Source organism: Zootoca vivipara, chromosome 2, assembly GCF_963506605.1.
Source record: "Zootoca vivipara chromosome 2, rZooViv1.1, whole genome shotgun sequence".
Lineage (NCBI taxonomy): Eukaryota > Metazoa > Chordata > Lepidosauria > Squamata > Lacertidae > Zootoca > Zootoca vivipara.
This window is the reverse complement of record NC_083277.1, coordinates 60406185-60433866: the sequence shown is the minus strand read 5'-3', so window position 1 is coordinate 60433866 and position 27682 is coordinate 60406185. Positions and strand designations below refer to the sequence as shown.

The 27682-nt window shown below is 42.6% G+C and overlaps 1 protein-coding gene across 2 annotated transcripts in view; it reads left to right on the top strand.

Moving 5' to 3' along the window:
* Positions 1 to 27682, top strand: part of SGCD (sarcoglycan delta) — a 401606-nt gene that overhangs the window by 64320 nt on the left and 309604 nt on the right. For both annotated transcript variants that reach the window (XM_035105743.2, XM_035105742.2), the window contains exon 2: positions 8535 to 8590. The gene's annotated coding sequence lies outside the window, so the exon portion shown is untranslated. The remainder of the gene's footprint in view (positions 1 to 8534; positions 8591 to 27682) is intronic.

The window sequence follows — 27682 nt, the reverse complement described above, 5'->3', positions numbered from 1 at the left end:
ATCTGCAAACAAATAGGCAGTTTTTATATCTACATGATAGACAGAATGTCCACGCTGGGATGCATCTTTTAACAAAAGCTTAACAGATTCATATTTTACGCTCGGTGAGTAACACAAATCATAGTCTTCACCTGGGATTTGCTGGAAACCTCTGGCTACTAACCTAGCCTTGTACCTTACAACTTCGTTTTTATCATTCATTTTCACTTTATAAACCCATTTTGAATCAATAACTCTCATGTCTGGGGTTTGTGGTACAAGAGACCAAGTGTTATGCTCTTTTAAAGAAGCTATTTCAGCATCCATAGCTTTGTACCAATTTACAGCTTCATGCAAAGGTAATTTTTGAACATCGTTGTAGCATTTTGGCTCAAAAACTACTTTATTGGCATACACAGTGTATAACTGCTCTTTGGAAAACCGTCTTGGTTCCTGTCTCTTTCTGTCTGAACGTCTTAGTCCTGAAGAAGAGCTAGTCCCTTCAGAATCAGTAGAACTATTTGGACTTCTAGCTTCAGACTGTAAATTGCTATCATCAGACTGTTGAGACTCTTGTGGGCTTTTCTTACTTTCAGAAAATTCAGAAGAACTTAACCTTTCTTTAGGTGTCTGTGTCTTTAAATTTTCAAACAAATCACCAGACACAACAGGCTTTTCGTCTTCAGATCCACTAGTATCCCCTGCTCCAGCTTCTCCCTCTTCTACTTCCTCCTCACCAGCATTATCTAAACCATCACTATCTTGAAAAATAGCAACTCTATTCCAATTTACAGTTTCAATCATGCTTCTGGTAATATGAAATTTACCAGTTGCTGGTACATAAACTCTGTACGCCCCCTGCTGGTAGCCCATAAACTTTCCTTGAACACTACGCTCATCCAACTTGTGTCTAGCAGGGTAGTGAATAATAACGTCTGAACCCCAAATTCGTAGGTATTTTAAATTAGGGCGTTTTTTAAACAACATTTCATAGGGTGTAACATTTAAACTAGAATGATAGGATCTGTTTTTAACAAAAAGATAGGCATGAAGAGATTCCGCCCAATATTCTTTCCCCAAATTAGCATCATGCAAGTAAGTTTTAACACCTGCCTGCAAATCACGTTGCACTACTTCTACAATCCCATTCTGCCAAGGACTTCTAGGGCAGGACAACTCGTGAACAGTCCCCTGCGCTTCCAGGAAATGTGAAAATTCCTCAGAAACAAACTCTCCCCCCCTGTCAGAAAACAAATGCTTTATAGGTTTGTTAAAGTGGGTTTTTACCCAGTTGCAAAAAATCTTGTACTTCTCAAGTGCTTGTGACTTTTCAGCAATGGTGTAAACAAAACAATATCTGCTGTACTGATCAATAAGAGTAAGCCAATATTTTGAATTTCCTAAAGAAGGAGGGAGTGGCCCTACTAAATCACAATGCACACGTTCAAATGGCTCTGTTACTTTCCTGCCTGAGCATTTACCCTTTCTTGCAACTTTTATCTTATTCTTACAACAAGATACACATTGCATATAATATTTACATGGCTTCAAGTTTAGTCCATCAACAATCTTCTCTGTCTTTATCACATCTGTGAAATTTAAATGTCCCAAAAGTCTATGCGCCTCATGAATACATCCGGAGTGAGGTTTTACATTTCTCAGCCCCTGACTTTTTCTCAACCCTTGACTTGGCTGGGTTACTCTACAGTTCACAGGTGGCTGTGAATGCTTTTTAAAATATAGTCTATATAAACCTTCAGACTCTCTGGCATACAATACACGCTTTCCCCCTTTGTAGAACTCACATAGTGATTTTGTGAAGCACACAGTTACTCCTTGGCGTGCAAAGCAACTTACTGATAATAAATTGTCCACTGATGGGCAGTAAGTGCAATTTGCTATTGTGATGTTTAAGGAGTCAAGTTTCACAGTACCTCTGCCAAGCGACTGTAGAACGTCGGAGTTGGCCAGATGAATGGTGCCAATTTCCTCTTCGAAAGAAACAAACAGACTTCGGTCGTTACAAAGATGAATTGACGCCCCGGAATCTACTACAAACGATTTCCACGTGTCATCTTTAATTACTTTACGACCTAATTCACGAACATGGAATGCTCGCGGCTCACGCCCATCTTTACGATGTGCTGCCGACTGCTGGGTTGCTGTCTGTGATTTACGAACTGGAACGGACCCTGAAGCATTTTGCTTTTTAAATTTGCAGTCCCTCGCAAGGTGCCCCTGCTTTTTACAAAACCAGCAATGCTTGGAAGTTTTGAAAGCAGATGAATCACCACAGACTTGCATTCGGCGTTCCTCATTATTTTCAGAAATAGGAGTGCTAATCCCACAAGCCTCCCTTCTGTCCAGCTCACCCATCAATCTTGCTGTTACCCCTTCCACAGTTAATTTTGCTGGAGGTACAGCAGATATCTGACTAGCTATGGCAGACGCTGACTCCTTTCCAACGTGCACTGCCGCAAGACTGTCCCACATTTCTTTGGCAGTTTTCTTATTTCTTATATACACAACTTGCTGATCACTAACAGCCAAGTTAATTAATGCCCTTGCTTTAGCATCACCTTTCGACCAGGCATCGGTCATAGGAGCAGGAGGGTCCTCGGTCACGTACTTCCACACATCACGGGAAGTTAGAAGTGCTTCCATGCGAAAGGACCATAAGCTATAGTTCTCGGCCGTTAGTTGCGGGAATGTCAAAGCCTTCTCAGCCTCAGCAACACGGTCTGCTATGCTGGAACTTTTCAACCACCAGCCCACAAAACCGTTGCAGCAAAAAGAAGGAAAAAACCTTTCTAAACCTTTCTCCAAAAACTAACATGTGCAGTTCCACACTCAACCACTGGGCCCATAACCAAGATGTTAGGGTTAAAAGCAAAATCAGCAGAAACTGGTTGAGAAACTTACACATAGAGACCAAGACTTAAACAAATGCTTGGTTTAATGGAGAAAGTAAATTTAACAAAAATTAAATCAGGCTTATACAAAATACCCACACAACCAAACCACCCACCAAGAGCACACTGGGAAAACGCCCAGCACAGAGGCAACACACAACACCCCTGATATACCCTGCATCATCAGCTTCACAGCAACACCTGTAGAGCTGCTCCACAGCTGCAGAGCCCCAGTCATTAAATCTTTCCTGACTCTTAAAGGTACAGTGAAACAATAATGACACTTTTACACAATCATTCAACAGTAACATCTCAGGTACTGCTGCAGAATGGCGTTGACCCTCTCCGCCTGTCCATTGGTCTGCGGGTGCCGAGCCGTAGACAAACTGACCTCCACCTGCAGGAGGTTCATTAGCCGCCGCCAGAACCTGGAAACAAATTGGCGGCCACGATCCGAAATAACTCTTAAAGGCAATCCATGCAGTCTGAATACGTGGTCAACAAACAGTTTGGCCGTCTCTTCTGCCGAGACCGCCCTGGCACACGGTATAAAGTGGCACATTTTGGACATGAGGTCCACCACCACCAACACTGCGGTCTTGCCCCTGGACGACGGCAGGTCTGTGATGAAGTCCATGGACACTACTTCCCACGGCCTGTGCGGTGTGGCTAATGGCTCCAGCAAACCTGCTGGTGGCGCTCTGACCACCTTTGCTCGCTGGCAGGTGTCACATCCCCTTACATAATCCCGAACATCCTCCCGCACCCCTGGCCACCAGAAGTGTCTCATGACTAGGTGAGTGGTTTTGTCCCTTCCGAAATGACCCGCCGTTGGGTTGTCGTGCATCTGCTTGAGGACCTTACCTCTCAGCTGTTTGGTGGGCAGGTACAGGGCTCCCCTGTAAAAAAGCAAACCCCTCCTTTCCTCAAAGTCTTTGGCCTGCTCCCTCCCCCCTCGCAGCTCTCCAAAGATGCGGGAGGCAAACTCATCTGCTGCCGTCAGTGCTGTGAGTTCTGCCTCGCTCACCACTGCTGCTCCGCAGGACCATGCTGATGGGGGGAAAATGTGCCTGGGCGCTGGTGGCAACTCCTGCTCCATGTACTCTGGTTTGCGGGAGAGGGCATCCGCCCTGACATTCTGCTCCCCCGGGATGTAGTGGATGGAGAAGTTGAAGTTTGAGAAGAACTCTGCCCACCGTATCTGTCGCTGGTTGAGCACCCTGGCCGTTCTCCAGAACTCCAGGTTCTTGTGGTCTGGTCTGTGCACACCTGGATGGGGTGCTTGGCGCCCACCAGGAAGTGTCGCCAGTGCTGGAAAGCAGCGTGGATCGCAAGAAGTTCCCTATCAAAGATCGTGTAGTTGCGTTCAGGCTGTGTCAGCTTCCTGGAGAAGAAGGCACAAGGTCTCCACTCTCTGTTGGCGTCCAGTTGCAACAGGATCGCTCCCAACGCCCGGTCTGAAGCGTCTGTCACCACGCGTAGGGGCGCATCCTGCACCACGTGGAACAGGTTCTGGTCGGAAGCGAACACCCTCTTGAGGCTTTCGAACGCTGCTTGCGCCTCTGGCGTCCACCTGAACTTCTGCTTGCCTCTCAGGCAGTCCGTGATGGGAGCCGTAACCCGCGAGAAGTTCTTGATGAATTTCCTGTAGAAATTGGCGAACCCTAGGAGGCGTTGGGCATCTTTGCGCGTCCTGGGGCTGTGCCAGTCCAGGATGGCCTGCACCTAGTCCTTGTCCATCGCCAGCCCCTTGTCTGACAGCTTGTAGCCCAGGAAGTCCACTTCCCTGGTGTGAAACTTGCACTTCTCCAGCTTCACATACAGGTGGTTCTCCTTCAGGCACTGCAACACCTCCCTGACATCCTTCACATGTTGCACTGGGTCAGCGGAATAGATAAGGATGTCATCCAGGAAGACCAAGCAGTTCTTGAAGAGAAGGGACCCCAGGACGTGGTGCATGAAGGCCTGGAAGCATGCTGAGCCCCCTTGCAACCCGAAGGGCATCACCAGATATTCAAAAGAGCCCAGGGGCGTGAATATCGTGGTTTTCCACTCATCGCCTTCCCGGATCCTGATCAAGTTGTACGCCCCCCTCAGGTCTAGCTTGGTGAAAATCTTGCCCCTGCGTGCCGCTGTCAGGAGATCGTCCACTCTGGGCATGGGGAAAGCCACTGGCTCTGTCACTGAATTGAGCCGTCTGAAATCCACCACAAGACGGCGCTGTTGCGTGTCTTTCTTGTCCACCCAGAAGACCGGGCTGCCCCCTGCTGCCTTGCTTTCTCTGATGAACCCCCGTTTGAGGTTCTTGTCTATGAACGCCCGCAAATCCTCCAGTTCCTGATCTGACATGGCGTACAGCTTGGCTGGGGGTATCGTTGCCCCTGGCACCAGGTTGATCTGGCAGTCGAAAGACCTGTGTGGGGGTAGGTGGTCGGACTCCGCTTCGCTGAAGACCTCCTGCAGGTCCCAGTACTGCTTGGGTATCGCCTCACCCCCTTTGACATGCATGGTGGCCACCGTGGCTATTGGAGGCCCCTCCCCTGGGTGGTGCTGCATGCAATGTTCCAGACAAAAGTCCGACCCAAACGTGATGCATCTCTGGTGCCAACTTATGGAGGGGTCGTGGCGCGCCAGCCAGCTCATTCCCAAAACGATGGGGGGGTCTGAGATGGTTGTGACGTTGAAAGCCAGTGTCTCTGAGTGCCTTCCCACCGTCATTCTCATGGGGGGGGGTTGATGAGTGATGGCCCCTCCCAGCAATTCCCTGCCGTCAATGGTGGCTACGTGCAGGGGAAAATCCAGCTGCAGAAGCTGGATCTGGTGCTCTTCTGCAAAGTTTCTCGAGAAGAAGTTGGCTGAGGCACCACTGTCAATTAGGGCGAGGACCGTCAGGGGATAGCCATTTGGGAGCGTTAGCGTGACTTCTAGAACCACTCCTGCTCTGGGAGGGGTGGGCTGGCTCTGCTCCTCTCTGTGCGGGTGGGCGGGCTGGGGCTGTTGTCTGCTGACTGTGCCTGGCTGCTGCCCCTTGTCTCCTGCAGCCAGGCTGTCTCGTTTCCCTGCTGTGGTGCTGCTTCAGTGGGGGAGGGTACAACCGTTCCCGCCTTTCCTTGCCACTCCCTGCGATGAGGGCAGTCTCTGACGCGATGCCGGGGGGAGTTGCAGAGAAAGCAATTCCCGCCTCTTCCCTCCTTGCGTCTTGGCGCCGCCGGGGTTTGAAAAGTCCGCGCACGCGCTCCACCGATCTCCATCGGTTCCGGCTCTGGGCTTGGTCTGGGCGGGTCTGGGGGCGGGCCCTGGGGTGGGGTTTGGTGATGTGGTCTGTCCTGGGAGCGTGGGAACCAAGGTTTTGCTGCGCGCGTCGCTTGTTTGTCATTCCATCTGGATTCCTGTCTCACCCCCACCGCTAGCGCCGCTTTGCTTAACTCATCCATAGTTCGCGGTTTAGGACCTCTTGCCAGCTCATCCTTAACGTCTGCGTGCAAACCCAGGTAGAAGGCTGATTTCACTGGCTCACTTTGCAGATCCCACCCCAGTTTGTGCACCAGCATGGTGAATCTCGCCCAGTAGTCCCTAACTGTCGATTTTCCTTGTGTTAAGTTATGAAGCTCCTCTTTAGTGGCCTCCATTTCACTGTCACTAGCGTACATTATTTTTAAAGCTTCTAGAAATAATTTTGCGTTCTTCATGCAAGGATTTTTTTGCGCGATGAGCGGTCTTACCCATTCTCGGGCGGCCCCCGTCAAATGCTCTATGATAAAGGAGACTCTGTGCGCGTCATCTGGGAATTCTGCTGCATGCAATTCCAGCGCATAATTTATTTCTGTCTCGAATCCTAGGTACTCCCTAGGGTCGCCGCTAAACTTGGTGACTAGGCTCTGTCCCCTTCTCACTTGGACTAGCTGCGGCTGGGGCGCCCCCCCACCTCTAGCGGCTTTCTCCTCTTCCAACTTTTTCTGCAGGTCCAATACCATCACCCTTAGCTGTTTCTCCGTCTCCTCTTTTGTCCTCACCTGGTCCACCAGCTTGTTCAGCTCCTCCTGCGCCCCTCGCGCTTCCTCCTGAGCTGCATGCAATTGCTGCTGTGCCTGCGCTGTGAGGTTCCGTAGCTCCTGCTTCGCTGCTTCGGCCTCCAGCCTCCAATGCTCAGCCTCTTGAACGCTCATCGCTGCACTCCAAAGTAGCCAAAAAAAGATTCGGAGGTTGCTGTCAGAGGGCCTGATATGGCTACTCTAGAGTAACGACTCCAGCATGGTCTTTTAAGGCTTTTATTAAGTGCTGATTATTTACAGTGTTCAGAGCGGTAAAAATGCATCCTTAAGGTGAGGTGTCAGAACCTCCGAATGGCGATTGGCGCGTTTTCTTCCAGCACCAAAGCTTTGGTAGACCCAACCTCTTCCCCCTACGTTTGCGTCGCAATTCGGGAGTTGGGGGATTGGCCTCCCCCCCGTGCGCCCAACTTCCTGTCCCACCTGAGGCATGGGCTCCACAACCTTGCCTGAGCCTCGGACACCACTTCCTGACTCTCCGCTGGAGGCAGAGCTCTCCTTACTCTCTCCAGCGCTTGGGGATGGGCTGGAACTTAAGATGGGAGGGACTTCCCTGTATCCCTTGTCCCTCACAGCATGTTTCTGCTTTGAACTTTCATTTGTTGTACTTGATCCTTCCTGACACTTCCAGCTAAACTATTGTAATGGTCAGTGTTTCGTTTTGAGTTTTTGTAGATACGTGTATTTTTATGAATGATAGATGAGTTTGAGGCTTTGACATTGTTGCTTATGAATATGGAAAGTTTGTGTTTAAGTGAGAATATGGTTGCTCTGGATGCGCTCGCAAATGTACATCTCACACAGGAAAAAAATGCTTCCACCTTGCACTGAAAATCTAGATGGTCTCTCTGGTAAAATTGAATCCCAGTAAAATGAAGTCTTGATGATTGGGAGAGGACATTTAAACAAAACTTGAATAAAGTTGCTAAATATAAATCAGTGGCTTGTTTCTCCAAAAACTGCTTCGAAACTTCTTTCACTCCTGTCAATCAGCATGCAGCTTTTATGGGTTGGCTCTGAAGAGCCTGTTCAATTAGGTCTCCTTGTGTAATCTCCAGATGAGCTTTATGGTTCTGTGTGTGGAATACAGATTTTGCCTGCAACAAAATGAGAAACGATTAGCTGTGTGCTTTCTGGGCCTTTAAGCAACTGGAAACAGCACAGCCCATTGCCAAGCTTTTAAAAAGGCACAAGATAATGCGGTATCAACTACTTAACATTACTGCTTATTATCACATAAATCAAATCCAGCTTTCCTTTTCTCCTAATGACAATTCACATCATACTTTGTATGCAGTCATAATTTTCACATCATCCCTGTCAATGTTCTTATAACCCATTTACCCTTGGACAGGGCTAAAGAAACAAAACCTTTGCATAGTGACTTGCATAGTGAATCCACAAGAAAGGTGATGATGATATGCTTCATAGTCGATCATTGCCATCACAGAATAATACAAACTGTTTAAAGGACAGGATTTTTTAAAAAACCGTTTTGCATCACACAACGACCCCCCCAAAGAAGGCAGAAAATACTGTGGAGTATTTGTTGTCACCAAATGAGTCATTCTATTCCTTTTTTATTATTAAACAGAGAGATGCCCTCCACCTGAGCCAGGATATCTACAAGCTTGGATGGCAGTGTCCTAGGTAAGTGAAATGTTATCATCTTTCAGTTCAGACTTTCATCTCTAATGGTTTTCCCTTCTCCCTATTTGTCACTGATAAGTACACCATGTGGCTTCATCTACTTGAAAGATTAACAGGTGTCTACTCATCAAAAAGACAGCTTTCGAGCAAACTCTGAGGCTTTGAGAAAACTTGTCTGCTTTTTACTAATGCTTCTTTTCACAAATCCTGGACATTAGCAGCATTTTTAATATCACAGCTAGGCCTTGCAAAATGTTGGAATATGCAGTGCTCTCTATCTTCACCATTCATCCAGCTGGGGCCTTTTCCAGGACACTCCATTTCATTTTAAGGGTGTGGCCTGAAGGCACATTAGCCCCCCCCCCCAATCTTGCTGAAGCTAAGCAGGTCAGTGCCTGGATAGGAAACTGACTGGGAACCGTGTATTCCATGATTATTCACTGGGCTGTTTACAATACAAAAACACAAAAATACATGACATGGAAGAAAAGAAATGTAAAATACCCTCCTAGCTTTCTGTCCTTGTCCCCTACAGAGACTTGGAGCATGCTCGGTCCTTACTGGACTGTTTTGATTTAAAACATGAAGAAAAACAGTACCTATCAGGAATTCTATTAGATCCAAAGAGGCAATGCCATTATGATGTGGCACTCTTAGCTGATGCTGGCATGAATTCAGCAGCCTGCTTTCATGTTTCAGAATGCTAGAACCTATGATTTCAGATCTGTTGAGTGTTAACATTTAAAACCTGTTACTGATAGCCAAATTTTTCAGAAAAAACCCACTTATTATAAACCCTAGAATAAGAAGACTAGATTCTTCCTTACTGAAGGGAGGCTATCATAGTTAATATCAATCACCAAGAGAGCTACAGTAAATAGGCATCTTTGAGCTTCTTTCTGACTGTTTGAAAGGTCAGTTATTTCCTGCAGAGCCTCTTTCGCCATGTATGCTGCCAAAGCAATTATATGCATTTCTACCACAAGGAATAGAAAATGGAACATGAAGTGCTGTCCATTGCCAAGTTGCCTAATTTTGTTGTGTTGCCCTTGTGGAATTGGAGTGAGGAGCAATCAATGTTTGTTAGTGAATTTATTAGGTAAATGGAATAGGTCATACATTAAATTATTATTTTTCAAAAGCCACATCTTCCCAAATATTACACATAAACATAAATTACTAATGCCCCTCTTCTGCTGTTTTTTCGCACTCCTTTGCAAAAGGATATTAAGCAGTTCACAGGGGGACAGGGGCCATGGAAGGATATAAAATTATCCTTATTATTGAGCCAATTAAGCTAACAGATTCAGCCCGTGTGTCATTGTCCATCTAGACAAGAGTATGGATTGAGATGTACATTTCACTATGCACTGAAAGGCATATCACACTGAAAAATAAGGCTGTGTAAATGCACATCTAAATGGGGATGTTGTCCATTCATGATATATTACAATCCAAATCTTCATCCCTGTTGTGCCTCAACTCTTTATGCATAACTGATTATGACTTAGTGATGTGTTAGGATGAAAAGTTTTTTACAGTACACTACTGGCAATCAATGAAAGTAGTACTGTGTGGCAAGATACCTACATATCAGCCAGGTTGTTCTGGCAATATGAATGTGTTCCATCTCCTCCCCCCCCCCAACATTCAGATCGAGAAAGTGAGCGCTCTTAATTACCCACAGTGATTAAACATAGCTGGATCTGACTGGGCCTATGGTGCTGTGACATAATCATGTTTGCTACACGATCCTTGATTGGTTGGGGTCAAGAAGCAAAGTAAAACACATAAGAAAAATATTACTGTACAGTTCACATTAAAAACAGAGGAGGCTGATCCATTAGGGTGAATGGATCAGCCTGCCCTCAGCGAGCAACCCCCACCCTTCTTGCCTGTCTTCTTGCAATCACTCCTTACATTAACTCCTTTTTAGTCTTTGTGTTGATGGGACAAAATTTAAATTAGTTGGCTCTATGTCATTGGCTCTGGCTCGCCCTGCCATTGGCCTCAAAAAACAAAAAAAACACCCATATACTGAAATGGCCCAGGCTTTCTTTTTCTTTTCCCCCTTCTCTCTCTTTTTTCTTTTTCTTTTTGAAAAAATTCAGGAATAGGGGAAATGGCTAAAGAAGACAAACTTTGAGTATTCAAAAAAAAAGGACTATTAATTCTTGATTCATAAATAGACATTTTGAATGTAGTTTCAAAACCTAGAAAGTGCCCCCCCCCTCCCCATCTGCATGTATTTTCTGTACAGGAATGCACAGGTACGTATTTCTGACAAGAGAGAAATAAAGTTTATAAGCTTTCTCAAAGCCCCCTGCAAAATACCATTCTCTCTGTTGCATAGGGTCATGATCAAAAACTGTAAATCATGACTTGTCTGTGGACCAGTTAGATACATACACCTAACCCTAACAAATAAGCATTTTTGTTCAGAGGCGTATTATAGAATATAACTGAGTACTTGTTTTAAGTGGTTGTAATAACTGTTAGTTTTGATTAGATTGTTATATTTACTGTGGTTTTCGTGATAGTGTGAGCTGCCTTGAGTAGGCTTTTCCCCAAATGTAGCATATAAATAATTTTATAAAAAGGAGAGGAAATAGTTAGAACATGAATAGACATGGGTTGTTTAGCATCCCAGCCCTAGGATGGATATATGGATTTTAGGGTCTTGTTTTTTCTTAGTATGGTGTTTTGATTTAAAGTTTTTACATTTTAGGTTAGGAGAAAATACATTATGAAGTTGGGTGGGGACCATTAAAATTATAACTCATAAATAAGCATTTTGAAAGAGTTTGAAATAAAAGGCAATCGCTATGCCATCAGACAAACTTTGCTGCCCAAATCTTTGCCAAAAAACAAGCTTCCCATGGTTTTTTTTTAATAACCATAGTCAGCCTGTGTCATAATAGCAAACTTGCTTGTGTATTCAGTGCTGTAGTTGAAGGTGCCAACAGAGTTCTGCATCAGTTTTATTTTTGACACCTAAATCGTTATCAGCATTTTTAAATGATGTTTTGTAGCGTACACTGCCATGATATAGTTTATGACATGGTGGTACAGAAGTAATTTTATAAAAATATAAATAAGGTAGTTATTTTGACCAAGAAGCAAACAATTTTGTGCAGTAACATTGAGACATGGTTCCATCTGCAGCTGTTAAACTAAACAGCTCAGTGTGGGATTTTAATTTTTGTGATAACATTGGACAAACAGGCCGAGATAAAGGGACAGGTGGCGGCGATCCTTGGTTTTACTTCTGTTTTCCTTTGGTAAAAAAGCAAAGTAACTAGGAAAATCAAATAATGCTCTCCATGGATTTTCACTCGCCTCCTACCCCTACTCCCAGCAACTGCCCATTCTCTTAGACTTGCCTGTGTGTTGTGCTTGCCTATGAACCTTCCACGCACTGAGGAATTGCTGGATGTTAATGACAGTCTATAAGCCTGTGACACTTGTAGTGCTTTATCAATCAAATGCAGCCCATTCTGCCAGTTCGGCCACCTGTCCCACTTCATCAGTGTCAGAAAGTATTTCACAGAAGGCCACAGGTGCCAGCTGCCATTCCAAAAGCAGCATCGGAATGGCCCTAGGATAAGTGTATTTAGGAAATTTCCTCGGATTGAATTTGTGGTCCCAACAGCCTTATTTTGAGTTTGTTTACAAAAGGAAAACAAAACATGCAAATGACCGATTTAATAATAAATGAAACCGCGAAGTTGACATAAGGATTTGCGACTGGGAGTTTCACTGCGTATAGAAGGATACCAGTCCTGAGACTTGTTAATTCCTGTTGCTGCTGACAAGTGACAGTAAGGGTATGCATGGCTCTTTTGATCAGCTTTTACTTCATATTCAAGTTAAGTTCTACCACAAATACTGAATGCAGTTTAAAGCTGGGAAATATAATGGCTTGGATTATAAATTCCTGTGAGGGAGACTCCCACTGGTGGAAGGGGGGGAGGCGATTTTTAGTTATTCCCCTTGAACCATCTGAAAACCGGCAGCAGAGGATTTGGGGACCCTCCAGAACAAGGGTCAGCAAACTTTTTCAGCAGGGGGCCAGTCCACTGTCCCTCAGACCTTGTGGGGGGGCCGGACTATATTTTGAAAAATAAATAAAAATGAACGATGTTTCAGACATACTGTATTACACTTGTTTTGCTTGATTGTCGTTAGTTGCCAGTTTTATTCCAGTCTCATTTAAAAGCTTTAATTAAGTTCTTTCCTTCTCTTGTATGGCATATTAATGCAGTTTTCTTTTTAAAGTTTCTACTGTTGTTTTATGAATTGTTGGTCTTACTACTTGATGAATTTTTTTGCTTTTTATGTCAAATGCTATTTTACTAGGATTTTGTTTTATGTGTTACTGCTTTGCATGATATATTTGATTATTGTAAACCACCTGGAGTTCTTTGTTTGGGGAAAGAGGAGCACAAATTCAAATATGGTTGTTGTTGTTGTTGTTTAAGCTGGATACTGCCCTTGTGTTACATAATCTGACCTCTTTCACAGAGAAAACCACACAGGAAAGTCTTGTACAATATGAGGAAAGGCATATTTTAAATTAAATTAAATACATTGATCCCTTGCTGAATTCATACTGGGTTCAGTCCAACGAGTAGCGCTTTCATCTAGAACTCATACAAATTAATGAGAATTGTGCAGCAATGATATTTGGTGGATTTTGTTCAGTGTCGATGATTGGCATGATTTAAAGCCCTGCACATAGATTTCCTATTATTTGCTAAGGGGGAAAATATTTCAAGTGTGCTGTGCTGAATGCCTGTGTGAAGAATATGGATCCCTTCCCATAAGAAGACAGCAGGAAATCCATGCACAAGCAGGACTCCTGTGCATTGTTTGGACCATTGGCAATAACATCTAGCCTCAATTTAAAATATTGCCAAAGATGAAAGGGATAGAAGGATTATTCCCATGGCGAGATCTTAGTAGAGAATAAGTTACTTCCAAATCTGCCATACTTCATCTGAATACCACCTGAATATATTCATTTACCACATGTACTCAGTAGTGGTGAAATACAATGATGCTTGTTCTACAGGTCTGTTTTTCCTGTAATTAAATATACTTTGCTTTAAAGAAAAGTGTATTTACAAAGTGTATCCATGAAATAGGTGGTTAGATGTCACATGTGTTCCTAATGCACATTCATTTAAGCTTCTTCCAAAACAAAGAATTATGAATATTGCTATTAAAACATGTCTGTTGGACTGCGGGGAAAGTAACTTGTGGTTTTTGACTTGTTTCCAAGGGACTTCGATCTGCTACTAATAAGCAGTTTCAGTTTTCTTGTTTTTCTAATTTACCAATTTTCCTGGTAAATCACCTTGATATTCTATCGCACACAGTTGGATTTTTGAACCTATAGTTACCCTGAAGATCTTGCTACATGCAAGAAAATGACAAATCCAATCTGCATTCCATGCAGATAACTTCACATGGGATCCTACTGCAAACAGAACATTACCATGCATTGTTAGAGTAGATCCATGGCTCCATCTTTGAATGCACACATGCAAATGCATCTCAACTTCTGTTATGTGTTTGTTTCCTGCAGCTTCCATGCACAAGATTGCTAGTATCCAGCTTCCCCCCACCGCACATGAGCATGTCCGCATCAGAGCCCAAAGGCCTATCACACTTCAGAAATCTATCATTTTCTAGGCTACTGCAGTATGTGCAAGAACCATCTGTTTATCCAGTGGTTTCCCAGACTTATCACACTATGTATATGTTATCAACCATCTGTTGATTCAGTGGTTTGGGCATACTAAAGTATTCATGTATGTGATGCGGCTCTCATAATGTTTATTGCACCAGCTAAATCCATCTTAAAAGATGAGTAGTTTGCTAAGGATGGTATTATAGATTGCAGCTGGCTTATTTAAAGCTAGATTACTGTCAGAGTAAGAATTTTTTCATCGTCAGTGAACCAGTGGATAGAAAAAAATACAGCGTAGATGCATATTTGTTTTTTAGAATCTCTAAAACCCATCTTTGACTGACTCAAATATATGCCACTGCAACAGAGTTTTCATCCACATGACCCCAGTTTGCACACAACATTTAAGCCAAACCATGGTTTAGTGCACATTGCAAACAAGCACATTGCAGGCACTGCACTCCTCCTTTGATTCTGTTGATGAACCATCAAAGAAGAGCACACCTTGATGCTTGTCTGGAGCAAGACAAACCATGAGCTTGGGTTCAGGCATAACACTGACCTAAACCATAGCTCTGCCCCAGGTAGCATGGCTGTAGCAAATCTGGGGAAGAGTGTGGGAGGCATGATCTTGATTTGGGAAATGTGTTTGCTCATGCTAAGCCATGGTTTCCCTTTAATTAAAATTATTGAGTTAATTTCTGAAGTTAATTATCTCAGTTCAGAACTCCTCCTCCCCCTCTCCGATCATTGATAACAAAACAAAGACCCTGCCTATTGCAGGAATTTGGATCTGTACAGATGGTATGCTGCTACTCTTCAGTCTATGGTAGAATATCGTTTTAAATTTAAAAGGCTGAGCACAGAACTCTTTGATGATACCTGGTATTTGAAAGCTTTAAGAGACCTCTGTTGCTCATTTGGAGTTTCATATTTGTAACAAAGCACACCACAGAGTTAATTAAGAGGCCATGGAGGGAAAGCACTGATGGGTATAGACTGTGGAACTTTAGATTTTAAAGTCATTTACTATTGAGTGTAAGGAACTGTTTTCACTCAGGCCTGAAGGGGTCTGTGTGACACTCAACCAGATTACTTGTAGGTTCTGGAATGAACTAAATCAAGTGCTGTGGGATGAAACAAAGCTTAATTGACTTTAATTTCTTCTCTCTCTGTGTTGATCTTCACAGTGGGTTTAATTATACAATTTAGTAACAGAGGTAAAAGTAAAGAAACTTTAGTTTTCAGAAAGGAAGGATTTGGGGTTGTTGGGTAATTAGTCTGATGAACTGCTGAGAATTAGTCTCTGACTTCCAGCCTAGTTATATTATTGGGAGTTTCAGTGTTGTATCAGTGTCATAAAATCCAACACATATTTAGCCTAATGCTTCAACATTCTAATAAGCTTAATGATGTGACTTTCAGAGAAGTCTCTATGGGTACTTTTAATAAACCACATAGGTAATGCAGGTAGGCTCACCCTGTAAATATAAGTAGCATATTTACAGGCTCAACCTGTGGCCTTTCAAATGATGTTAGGCTACAGCTTCCATCCATAGCTGCCAAGTTTTCCCTTTTCTCGCGAGGAAGCCTATTCAGCATAAGGGAAAATCCCTTAAAAAAGGGGATAACTTGGCAGCTATGCTCCCATCATGTCTGATGATACCCGCTCCAATACTTTGTCTGGACAAAGGGCTCCTAATGCTACCAATCATTGCTCTCTTCCTCTGTAAGCCAAAACTGGAATTACAATTTATGATCTATGTTCTAAGTTTAATGCCATTTTTTGTATGGACATTTCTGTGCTCCATCCACATGGTCAATATGGCATAGCCCTATGGACATAGTTCTCCCCTACCCTTTCCCAATCCATTATTGGTCACTACCTAGGGTGCCTTCTGCTATTTTGAAGAGGGTTCAAACCCTATTTTTAGGGTAGGTGGGTGTTTACATTTCTCAAGCACTATAATTGCAGAAAAGTGGGGAGGCTCGTAAGAAGAGTGGCTGCAGCACAGACCAAGGGAATTACAGCCAAGATTACTTCTGAGTTGCAGATCAGGCTGTAAGTTGTGTGGATTTCAAATGAGAATGCCTGATCTCTTGTTGAGTCGATTTTCAGCATCAGATCTGATTAGAAAAACTCTTCTGGATCAATTTCACAACCCAGTTAGAAAACCTGCTATTCCCCCTGCCTGTTATTTGTGCTTTTATACTATATCTTCTAGCTCATTTGCAGAATCATAAAAATGAAAAATATTTTTTTTAAATAGCATGTTTGTGTGATACTCAACAATCTGTGTAATACGTTTGTGGCCTGAAATTTTGCCTCACTTTTGGATTACAACTTTCTTTCTGACATCTGTGCTACTTGCTGTGTTTCTTTGGAGTCTTTGCTCTATTGGCAATGTATGGAGTTAGACAAGGTTGCTTTGTTGTTTTGTGTCTTGTTTTGCAATTCCCAAATGTACTCTTATATTCTTCATTTCTATTTTTCTATTGGTTTATTTTTATATGCTGATCTTTTATTTATTATTATTAAATCTACCTCTTCAGTTTTGGCATGGTTTCTTGAATTAAGCCTTGGCTCTAAATCCAGAGACTTGGCCTTTTGGTCAACCTGCTACTGTATAACTGTGATTTGCTTAGGGCTCCAGAAGCAGAAAGACTTTTAAGCCTTTCTTAAAATCCTAAGGATATCATTTAAGACCTGAGAGTTTCCTGGCTCAGGTGCCATTCGCATAATTGGTGACAGCAGTACTACCTTACAGGGTTGGTTTTAATCCCTGGTAATTTAGAATAATTTCAATCAATAAGAACACTGCCCCAGAAATTTAGGGGCAGTTTCTTAACACAAAGGGCTTCTGTTTGTGAGCAAGGGTTGTAGTAGCTGATGGAGGTGCCTTTTTCCCATTGATGGGCAGATGATTGAGGGAGGCATGCCAGCACCATTTTTTCTGCCCTTCTAAATGTGGCAGACATTATGGCAAGTCTTTATAAATGACTTGGATGAAGGAATTGAGAGGATGCCAAGCTTTAATGGGAGCTACTTTGCAGTACGATACACCCATAGCAGTCACTTTGTTATGTCATACACCCACAACAGCCATTTTGTGACTGGCACCCACAACAACCTTAGAATCATAGAGTCGGAAGGGGATTGAACTTGCAATCTTGGTGTTATCAGCACCATGCTCTAACCATCTGAGCCATCCACCTTCTTAGAATGTGTCCACTGGTGCAAAAAGGTGGACAACTCCTGAAAAGGTGTCAAGAAATTTTATCTCTCTGTCATTACTGGAGCACACATATAACCCATTTATATGAGGTAACTGAAGTCACCCATTACTACAGCACTACTTATGTATCCCTCCTCGACTGGCATTCACTACATTGATAACATTTAGTGTAATGAAAAGTTCTGGAAACTTACCATATTTTTGTGACTTTTGGGTTAGTCCTAATAAATATACTGTCCAACTGTGGATTTTGCAGTGACTTAATGTCTTTTTGGTGTCTTTGCACAGCATGAAATATCCCCAGTGTTTAAAAAAAAAGGGTGAGATTTTCTTTTTAGTAATTCCTATTTTCTTTATGTGAAATAAAGTGGAAAAACAGTTTACATAAGGGCAGGCAAGAAAGCAAAGCTTGAGCAACTGAGGGAAGCGGAAGTAAGATATAGATTGCTTATTGTTTATAGTCTTTGTCTATTTAAAGCTCACTTGTGTCTTAAGAGCCTGGCTTGCTAGGGAAAGAATTGTTACACTCAGAGAAGTTTCCTATATCATAACCGTGCTATGGAAGCATGTTGTGAAACCAGCTGCCATGAAATTGAATTACAGGTGTTGCATTCTCCACTGCTCAAATTGCTCTATTATATCATGGGCCTTTTCATTTTGTTTTGAACAAATAACTGCAATTTGCTAGGATCCAAAGAAATTATAGAATAAGTAGTTGAGGTTGTTTAAGGCGTCCATTACAATAGGAAATTATCTGTGCCTGTCTGCAGTGTGGCTTCTTTCTTCCATCCATTGCTCGTGAACTTGGAAAGAGAATAACATGGCTGCTTCTTTCCCCTTGTAAAATGTGTGCATCCAATTTTCTAAATTTTGCTTTCACAATTCCTGGCAGGGCCACTATGATTTACTTATGACGTTTAACAGAGTATCCAGCTGCATGAGATGGTTGTATAAACGTTCCATTATGAATGAATGGACAGTAGATCTCCTTCCTTCTGGTTTGCTTGATGCAGACTCAGTGAAACATATGTATCTGTAAGCAAATCAAATTGCAAAGGATCTTGTAAATACTGTAAAGAGAAACAACAAATTCTGATATTTACTGAACCTTAAGAACTCAACCATATGCTCTAATATCTCCAAATGAGTCTTATTAAGTGGCTTCATATTCTCAGAGTTACATATTCAAAAGTTCTACGCAGTAAGAGGTAAAATAGTAAAACCCATTCCTGGCTTCCTAGGTAGGCATAAGCAGGGAATATTGGTACTGGCCACCCCAATCTCTGCTGAGCAGTGCATGAGATTCCAAGGGGTCTTGGGACTCAACCAGTGTCTTTAAAATATTACTTATTTTCACATACCGGTAGTTATACCGGAAGCTTTCAATGGAGAGAGATTTCACACATTTACATCTCAGGAGGAGACTGTCGTGCATTGTCTTCCCAGATATTGCCATGCCTCTCTCCTAGCCTGCCTTTAGCTACTCTTCCAAGATGGTTCTGGCCTTCACAGCAGCTTATCGAGTTCTCGCTCTTCTTCCTCAACCTTTAAATTTCAAAAGGACACATTTTATTCTATGGGACCTCACAGGCCCCTGTCACCTTGACAACCTCCCTCCCTCATCAGCAGAGCCTCCTGCCTATTTGATAGTTTCCATTGATTGGTTAATCAATGACTTGCTTCTACCACCTTTTGTCATTCTTAATGACTTCTACCCCAGGCAAGACCCTGACCTGGAAAAGAAGCTTAACCTCTATTTCTCACTGGCCTGCTGTATTCCCTTTACTATTTCAAATATTATCTAAATTCTGCCATTAATTAATTTCTAATATTAACTAACTCTAGCAGTTATAGGTGCCCTTGAACCCCCCAAACTCTGTTACACCAGATATGTAACAATATGTTGTAGATTACCCCCCACACTTTTGCCATCTAACTTATGGGTAGGCCTACTCAGGCTTCACAATGTTGAGCATAATGAAGGAAAGGAGAAGGAAGTCATCTTGTTGATCTAATATAAACTGGAAAGACAGTATTTGGGCTCCAAAGAGACTTGTAAAAAGAAAGAAAGAAGGGGATTTTGCAGCTCTTTTAGCAACTTACCAAGTACTCTTAGGAAGGTTGATGACATATTTTGGGAACATATGTGACTGTCACCTTCAAATTGACCTGCATATGAAAGGTCCATTATGTTTTACTGAAGCTAGTGCCAGTGGAGTGATATGGAGACTATGATCTTCAGTTCTGAACATCTTGGAAATACATGTTCATGCAAAGGATTGACCAATGCTGCAGGTTATTTTTAACTTTAGTTAAACTACCATGTTCCCCCCTTTTTAAGACGCTGTCTTATAACTTTTTTCCTCAAAAAAAACACAGGGTGGCTTACTTTCAGTGGGATGTCTTATTTTTTAATTACCGGTACAGTTTTTATGGCTCAGGGCGCTGCTGGGCTCTCTTGAGTGCTCAGCGCTGCAGCAGCCACTGGTTCTGGGTGGCGGGGCGGCAGGCGTCCTTGGCCGGGCCAGGCAGAGGCCGCTGGCTCAGGTGCTCCGCCCGCCGCTGCAGGGCGCTCCAAGCTCCTTGGCTGGGCCAGGCAAGGAAGAAGCAGTGAGCCCAGCGGTGGCGGCAAGCACGGAAGCGGCAGGGACGGCGGTGGAATGTGAATTCCTTAAAATTCCTGAATGTGAAGCAGAATTTCCAAAGGCAAGTTGTGCTGCTTGCCTCCTTTTTAAGTAGGGTCCTTTAAAAAAAAACCACTATGATTTTTCTGGCATGTATTGTTTCTCTCTCCTCCCCCTCATATGTAGGAACCCCCTCCTGCCTTCTCCCTGTTTTCACCTGGGCACCCGTCCAACCCAAACACAACACACCCACTTAATTATCATAAGGCATGAGGGAAGCATGTGCTTCTGGAGTCTGAGAGATTAATACCCTGGCTCTCCTATCCTGTAGAGGTTGTCCTGTCTCTAGCTCTTATAACTTGTAATAGTCATATTTCTCATCTCAGAGGATAAAAGGAATTCAGACTGAAATCATCGTAACTAAGGATCACACAAGGTTTCTTTTGAAAGGAAGGGGAGAAGAACTTGTTTTTTCCTGCACTGCCACTGGATTTTGAAACTTGCTAATGCAACGTGAAATACAAAGCTGCTGATAGCCACCCTGGAATTCTCATTCCATCTCACAATGCATGCAAGACTGCTTGAAACTCCCTTGTCGAGTTTCGTGCTGCTTTCAGACCAGTCATTTGCACTTCAGATGAACTGGTCTGTGTTATTTTGGATAATGTACTTCACAGCTGCCATGAATTGAAGAATGATGTTTGAATTACTGCTCTGTTTTCATGCATATGTACAATTCAAGGACCATTTCATGAGGCGACATATGATAAATGGGTGTCTTGACAAGCTCTGCCAATAGGATCTCCAAAAGACAGATGACTATGATGTCTGGTCACCTTGGAGAAGAAACTAAACCACCAGATTAATCTGGCAGTGGTCTTGCCTATAAATGTTATTTTATTCATTTTGTAAGAGTCTGAAGTAGATATTGCAAATTATTTTTAAGTTGTAAATGAGTGTATATCATGGTGAACATATACCAGTAGCTCAAGCTGTGATCTTAAATTAGCAAGCTGGGAATGGAAACCTTGAGGATTGAGGCACCCAGTCTTTAAATGGAAGCTGGAGCAAGACTGGGACTCGGCAAAGTCCACGGCCTGGTCTTCATTTTTCAGGGCAGAACCAAATGTATAAAGAAATACTGGGTAGCTGCACAGAAAAATCCTTTGCCAGGTTTCTACGTCCAAACATATTGTATGGCAAAAATTACTGTATATCATGAAATAGTGACAGTTAAATAGTTGGCAGTTCAGACTGGAGAAATGGTACAGGGGGAAAGGGTTAAACCCCATTCCCACGATATCTCCCGCCTGATTCTGCCCAACTGCTCCAACTGCTTTTTCTTTGGTAAATGAACAAATGTAGGAAATTCAATCACAGGCTTTCCAATGTCACATCCAATTTGGCCCTGAGTTGCTGCTATAAACATTCTCTCTCCCCCTGGTGTGTGTGTGTGTGTGTAGGGTGAATACACATGTTTGTTATACTTCCTGTATGGCTTTAAAAGAAGATGGACAAATCTATGGAAGCTAAGGCTATCAACAGCTACTAATCCTGGTGGATATGTTCTACCTCTCCAGTCGGATGAGGTATGTTTCTGAACACCATGCTGGGAACTGCAGGAGAAGAGAGTGCTGCTGTTGTCGGATCCTGCTTGCGGGCTTCTCGTAGGCATATGGTTGGCCACTGTGAGAAGAGGATGCTGGACTAGATGAGCCACTGGCCTGATCCAGCAGCGCTCTTCTTCTAATACCTTGTTTATTGTGCTTCTTACCATTTCATTTTTAGATATAAAGAGCATTCATCCAAATGAAAGCTCATAGTAATTGATTAGCTGAAGATACATTGGATCACTCCCCCCTCTTTTTTATCTTTTGTAATTCAGGACAACCATGTTATGTTTAGAACTATGCAACCTCAAATGTTATGATGTGCTGGTATATCTAGATTCTTCATTGTAAAGGTATTATATAAATAACAACAACAACAACAACAACAACTTATTATTTATACCCCACCCATCTGGCTGGGTTTCCCCAGCCACTCTGGGCGGCTTCCAACAGAAAAATAAAATACAATAATCTATTAAACATTAAAAGCTTCCCTAAACAGGGCTGCAATTAGAATTGCAAAAATTAGGCCATGCTATGATATTGTAGTTACCATTTCAGAGAGGCAACATATTTAGTAGATTGTCACCCATTGATCTTGGTTGAAATGAAATGAAACAAGCCCTTGAACTATAAATACTTCTGTGTATATAAATTGAGGCAGTTTTATTAAGCTCTACTTCTCTCCATTATTTGTTCTCTGCTATTTAAATTGCACACATAATGTTGGTGTACTGTAAAGAAGCCAGTGCAAAAGACAGTAGCATAGAAATTTCTGACTGGTGATTTGTTTGTTTCCATTAATTAATTAAATCACATAACAGTTTGTACAGGTACCACTAATTTATTAATTCCTGAAGCCACATAAAACACGAATATGTCACAGCACCACAAGTTCACAATCTAGCCCATTACTGCTTGAGTTCAGTCTTGAGACCATATTCATGAAGTTTTTAATCTGGTGAACTATTGATTATATCAGCTGATTCTCTGTATAACACATCATTAAAATTGACAGGTTTTATATAGGTTGGCTTGAAATGGACTTTGGAGGTCCCTAACTCAGATGTCAGTCTGTAATATGATTGTAGTATGTCTAACAAGGTAGCTTTCAACATTCAGCAGTCAGTTTACAGGCCAAGATGCTGTTCAGCTCAGAAGCCTCAGTCAAGATTAGATCCATCCCTTTCAGGTTCTGTGCATGTTCTTTGGGAGTTTCAGATGACCCTTCACTGATGCTGAAAGAACTCTGCCTTTTAATAGATCACCCTTGCAAATTTATAGCTGAAACTGGGCTGTAGAGTAAAATCAGCCTAGCAGAGCTTCTGATTAATGTTCTTTGACCTGTTACAGAGCTTTGGCACTGTTTTTTGTTCCACTTACGACAAGGGAAAAGCAACATCCTAACATTTACACACCTCCGTATTCAAGAGCTTTAAGGAAGGTCTGTATATATAAATGCAACTAATGAAATTGGGGACTGTATGGCCTCAAAGCATTTAAAGTAATGGCGTGAGCAATCTCACTCCATTACTTCTGAGTGGTAGCAATTCACACTAAAGCATTGGTTCCCCAAGGAGCAGGCTTGCTCAGGCTGAATCTTATTTACAAAGAGGACAGAACAGTTTGTTATACAGTATAGTGTACAGCAAGTCTGCTTCAACATAAATTGTGGGTTTTGTGTGGCTTTCAGATTGATTTAAAGAAGTTTGCTTCTACTGTAGTTTCTTTCATAGAAATGGCACAAAGGATGAGTAATGTTTCACAAACTGTCCGTTCAGGTGTGTGTGTGTGTGTGTGTGTGTGTGTGTGTGTGTGTGTGTGTGTGTGTAGGTGTGTTTAAAGTACACTTCATTTATTTTAAGACTTTGAAATCTTAGTGGGTGGGTGTGGGGGGGGGGAGATCTGTCAGGATACTTTCAGAGTGACCAATAGAGGCTCAGGAGAAAGCCTGCTATCCTGGGTGGTGAAGACTGGGAAATCCTAAAGGGGTCCTTGCTTCTTGAAATGCCTTTTCCTTTCACCTTAATCTCCCAACATGTGAATAGTTGACCCAGGATTGAACCTATTTACAGACATGTGGCCAGGCTAAGGGTGGCTAATCTGTCTGCCCATTCTCCCATGGACAGAACCATTTAATGTTTAGGGCATGCAGTTCCCCTTTGTAATCCTAAAATAGCTACATATTTAGTTGTCATATTTCCAAATAAAGTCTTCAATTAAAGTTGTGGCCTGGTTGAAGGGGCAGACAAAGAATTGATGCCTGTCTCCTCATTCAGTAGCAGAAAGAAGCTTCACTTGGGTTATGGATTGAATTTTAGTGCCTGTGTATAGTTTTTAATACTTTTTTTAAAGAAGAGGAGTAAGGAGGAGGAGGAGGAGGAGGAGGAGGAGGTTTGTGTCTTTCTGTTCTGTTTAAGAAGCATCCAAGGGAGCTTTCAATATTTCCCTCAAAAAGTGATAAATCATTAAAAGCAATACAAAAAACAGCAGATCCAAACAACATGGCACAGTCCCAGTGTTGGGGGGGGGGGGAGTTCAGTCATAGCCTCCAAAGCTGTATGAATCCCTGTGTTGAGTTTGAATAGGAATGTGTTGCAGGTTACAATAGGAGTTACCCTACCACATGATAAGTTAACCTTGTTACTGCATTAAGAAAATATACGTTCCTGTGTCTTACTATGTCCCCAAGAGATCTGAAAGCATAGAATAATAGAACTGTAGAGTTGGAAGAAACCCGGAGAGTCATCTAGTCCAGCCCCTTGCAATGCATGAATCTCAACTAAATCCTACATGACATTTAGCCATCCAATTTCTGTTTAAAAACCTCCAAGGAAAAAGAGTCCACCACCTTCCAAGGGAGCCTGTTCCACTGTCAAACAGCACTCGCTGTCTGAAATTCTGACATTTAGTTGGAATCTCCTTTCTTGTAACTTGAATTTCTTGGTTTGAGTCCTACCCTCTGGGGCAGGAGAAAACAAGCTTGCTCCATCTTCAATGTGACAGCCCTTTAGTTGTTTGAGGGTGGCTATTATCTCTTCTCAGTCTCCTCTTTTCCAGGCAAAACATACCCAACTGCCTCAGCTGTAGGCTTGGTTTCCAAACCCTTGATGATCTTGGCCACCTTCTTCTGTACATGTTTCAGCAAAGGATCTCTTACCTCCATCTCTTGGTTGTTGATCAGTTCTTTGAATTTTTAACTTTTTCCTATTTTTTTAGATGTGCCAAAGGCCCCACAAAATTTGGCTAGGGCCTTGGGTAGCACAGAAGCCTGGAAATACTAGGCCTGTTGTCACACTGTCTTAAGACTGTAGTCTTAACTTTAGAACCTAAGAAGAACTCTGCTCTGAGTTAGGCTGATAGCCCATCTGGTCCACAGCCTTAGAATTGGCTAATACAAATCTCTGCATAGAAATAATACTAATTAGTCTATAAAATGTCTTGAATTAGTTGTAGCTTAGTATTTGAAAAAGGGAAGCATAAAATTTGAATGATTCCATTATTATTTTTTATAAATAGCTTTAAGGAAAAAGTGAACTAGCTGCATAATTTTCTTACCTTCTCAGGCAAGAAAGTCTTCTTGGCTGAAGTCTTCAAAACCAAAATAATACCTTGTTTTCTTTTCAAAATTGATATGTGCCTGTGAATTGTAATTTCTATATTTTAAGCCTGAAATAAATAATTTGTTAGCATTTTAAGTCCCCTCCCCACCGAACCTACCCGTTTTGTCTTCGTTGAATAGGCAAAGCAATAAAATGAGACAATCTAGGATGAGAGAATCTAGGATGCAAAAACTTCCCTGACCTCATGCCATCCTGATGTTGGAGGTCTCCAAAGCCCAACAGCCACAGCCGGCATGGCCAATAGTCAGGGATGATGGGAGCTATTGTCTAAAACATGTTGGGGTCACCAGGTTAAGGAAGGCTCCACTAGTGGAGGGGGTGGTGGATGGGAGGGAATATACAAAATCTTGTTTAACATTCAATACAATCTACTTTTGTTAAAGTTATTATTTTCATATGATGTTTTATGATTGGGAATGAAAATTTAGTCCCAAGAAGGCAAACAAAGCTGGGAGTTTCCTTTGCTTCAAGTGAAAGATCTAATCAAGCTTGTTCCCCCACAAGGAAACACTTCTAGATTGGTTCCTTGGCACCTTATATTGAGCCAGAATAACACTCTATGGCCCAATGCAATTAAAGTTCATATACAGTACTATTGCAAAAGTGACTACTGCAGATATGGGAATTTATCATTACCCTGAAGCTCTGAGTATTAGATTTCAAAACCACTGTGAATTGTCTAACTTTGAATTGGATGAGTTTGCAACTTTGACTTTAGTTTGACCGTTGAATCTAAAACTTTTATTATGAATTCAGCTAGAAAGCTGTTTGTGTGAATATTTTCACATTCACTTTATAACCAAAACTGATATCTGAAATTTAAGTTGCAAAAGGAAAATGTCCTTGAAGGTAGCTCATTTATAGACTTGTTAGGTTTCTTTCACCATATTCCATCTTTAGTTAATAATTATAAAATAGAAATACAAGTGGCCTTATTACACAATGGTATGGGAGGCTGGAATATTCGTTCTTCCTCAGTGCCAGTAAAAGTCCCATTTTACATAATATGTCAAATGTCTTGAACCCTTTTGAAAAAGCATCAGATATGGGTATCTGAAAACTGGACACAGAAAAGGATTATCACTGATTGGGGGTTGGAGCAACTGAGGGCTTGGTCACACTTCCGTTCTGTGCCTAGAAAGGACAGATCCAAGTGGTTTTCCATTGTCCCACACTTTGTAGGCACAGATCCAAGCAGTTTTGCCTTTGCCCCACTGCTTTACCCTGGAAAACCTGCTCTTTAGTGCTAAATCGGAACAAATGGCAATCTGCGGAAAATTTGATTGCTATTTGTTCCAATTCAGCTCTAAACCATGGGTTGTCTCAGAGGGAAGTGGTGGGGCAAACAGAGGTATGAATGGATAAGCTCTCCATGCACGGAAAGGTTACAACATTTGGAGCTTTTTCTATTCTGGTTGGTTGGCATCCATCTGTCTCAGCAGACAATGGAAGAGTGTGCCTTCAGGGGTGAAGTCAAGCTGTTGGAGAGTTACAGTGCCTGCTGTGGCTGTAGAGACCAATACAAGAGAGACATGTTTTGTTGCAGGTGGGGCAGATGAAGGTATCCGGTTGTGCTGATGCAGGTGTACCATGACATTTCTTCTTTCTGTGCTCCTCCCAGTTGTCATTCCTCCTCTGGTCACAGCTGTGGATACACAACCTGATTGTCTCCAGGCATTGTGGTTGTCTTCAAGGGATCCTTACATAACAGGGTTAATGTGGTCAGCTTTCATGTCATGTTTGCAAACATCTTTGTAACACAGAGAAGCCAGCTCCCCATAGAGCACATCCTTGGGGAAACTGCCATCTTCCATTCTGTGGACATAATCAAGCCAGTGTAGATGTTGCTGAGACAGGAGCGTGAACATGCTGAGAATGTGCTGCAAAGTATCTTCCCTCAGGGCACACACTTGTAGTTCACAAGAGCTACGTGTCCTTAAAGCTGACCTCAAACCAGTCAGAGATCTGCTGCTCTCCTTTGCCAAAGGAAGGCATAGCTGTGTCGTGGGTTGCCTCTTTAATGTAGTTCCACCTTGCTTCAACAGTGTCTCTGGGGCAGATTAGTAGAGCTTGTACCATGACAAAATCAGAGAAGTGTTCACAAAGTTCAGATATGGCTGTTTGGGCAGTGTTGATTCATGGCTGCACTTTCTGCTTTCTGCTATGTGTCCTCTATGTCTGGAGAAGGATCTTGCTCACCACCAGGGAGGTGATCTGTGTCACAGTCCTCACTGTGACATCTCCATGTGACACGGACATAGTTCGGTGCTGATTGCCTGTTGACAGCCTTGGATGTTTCCAGGA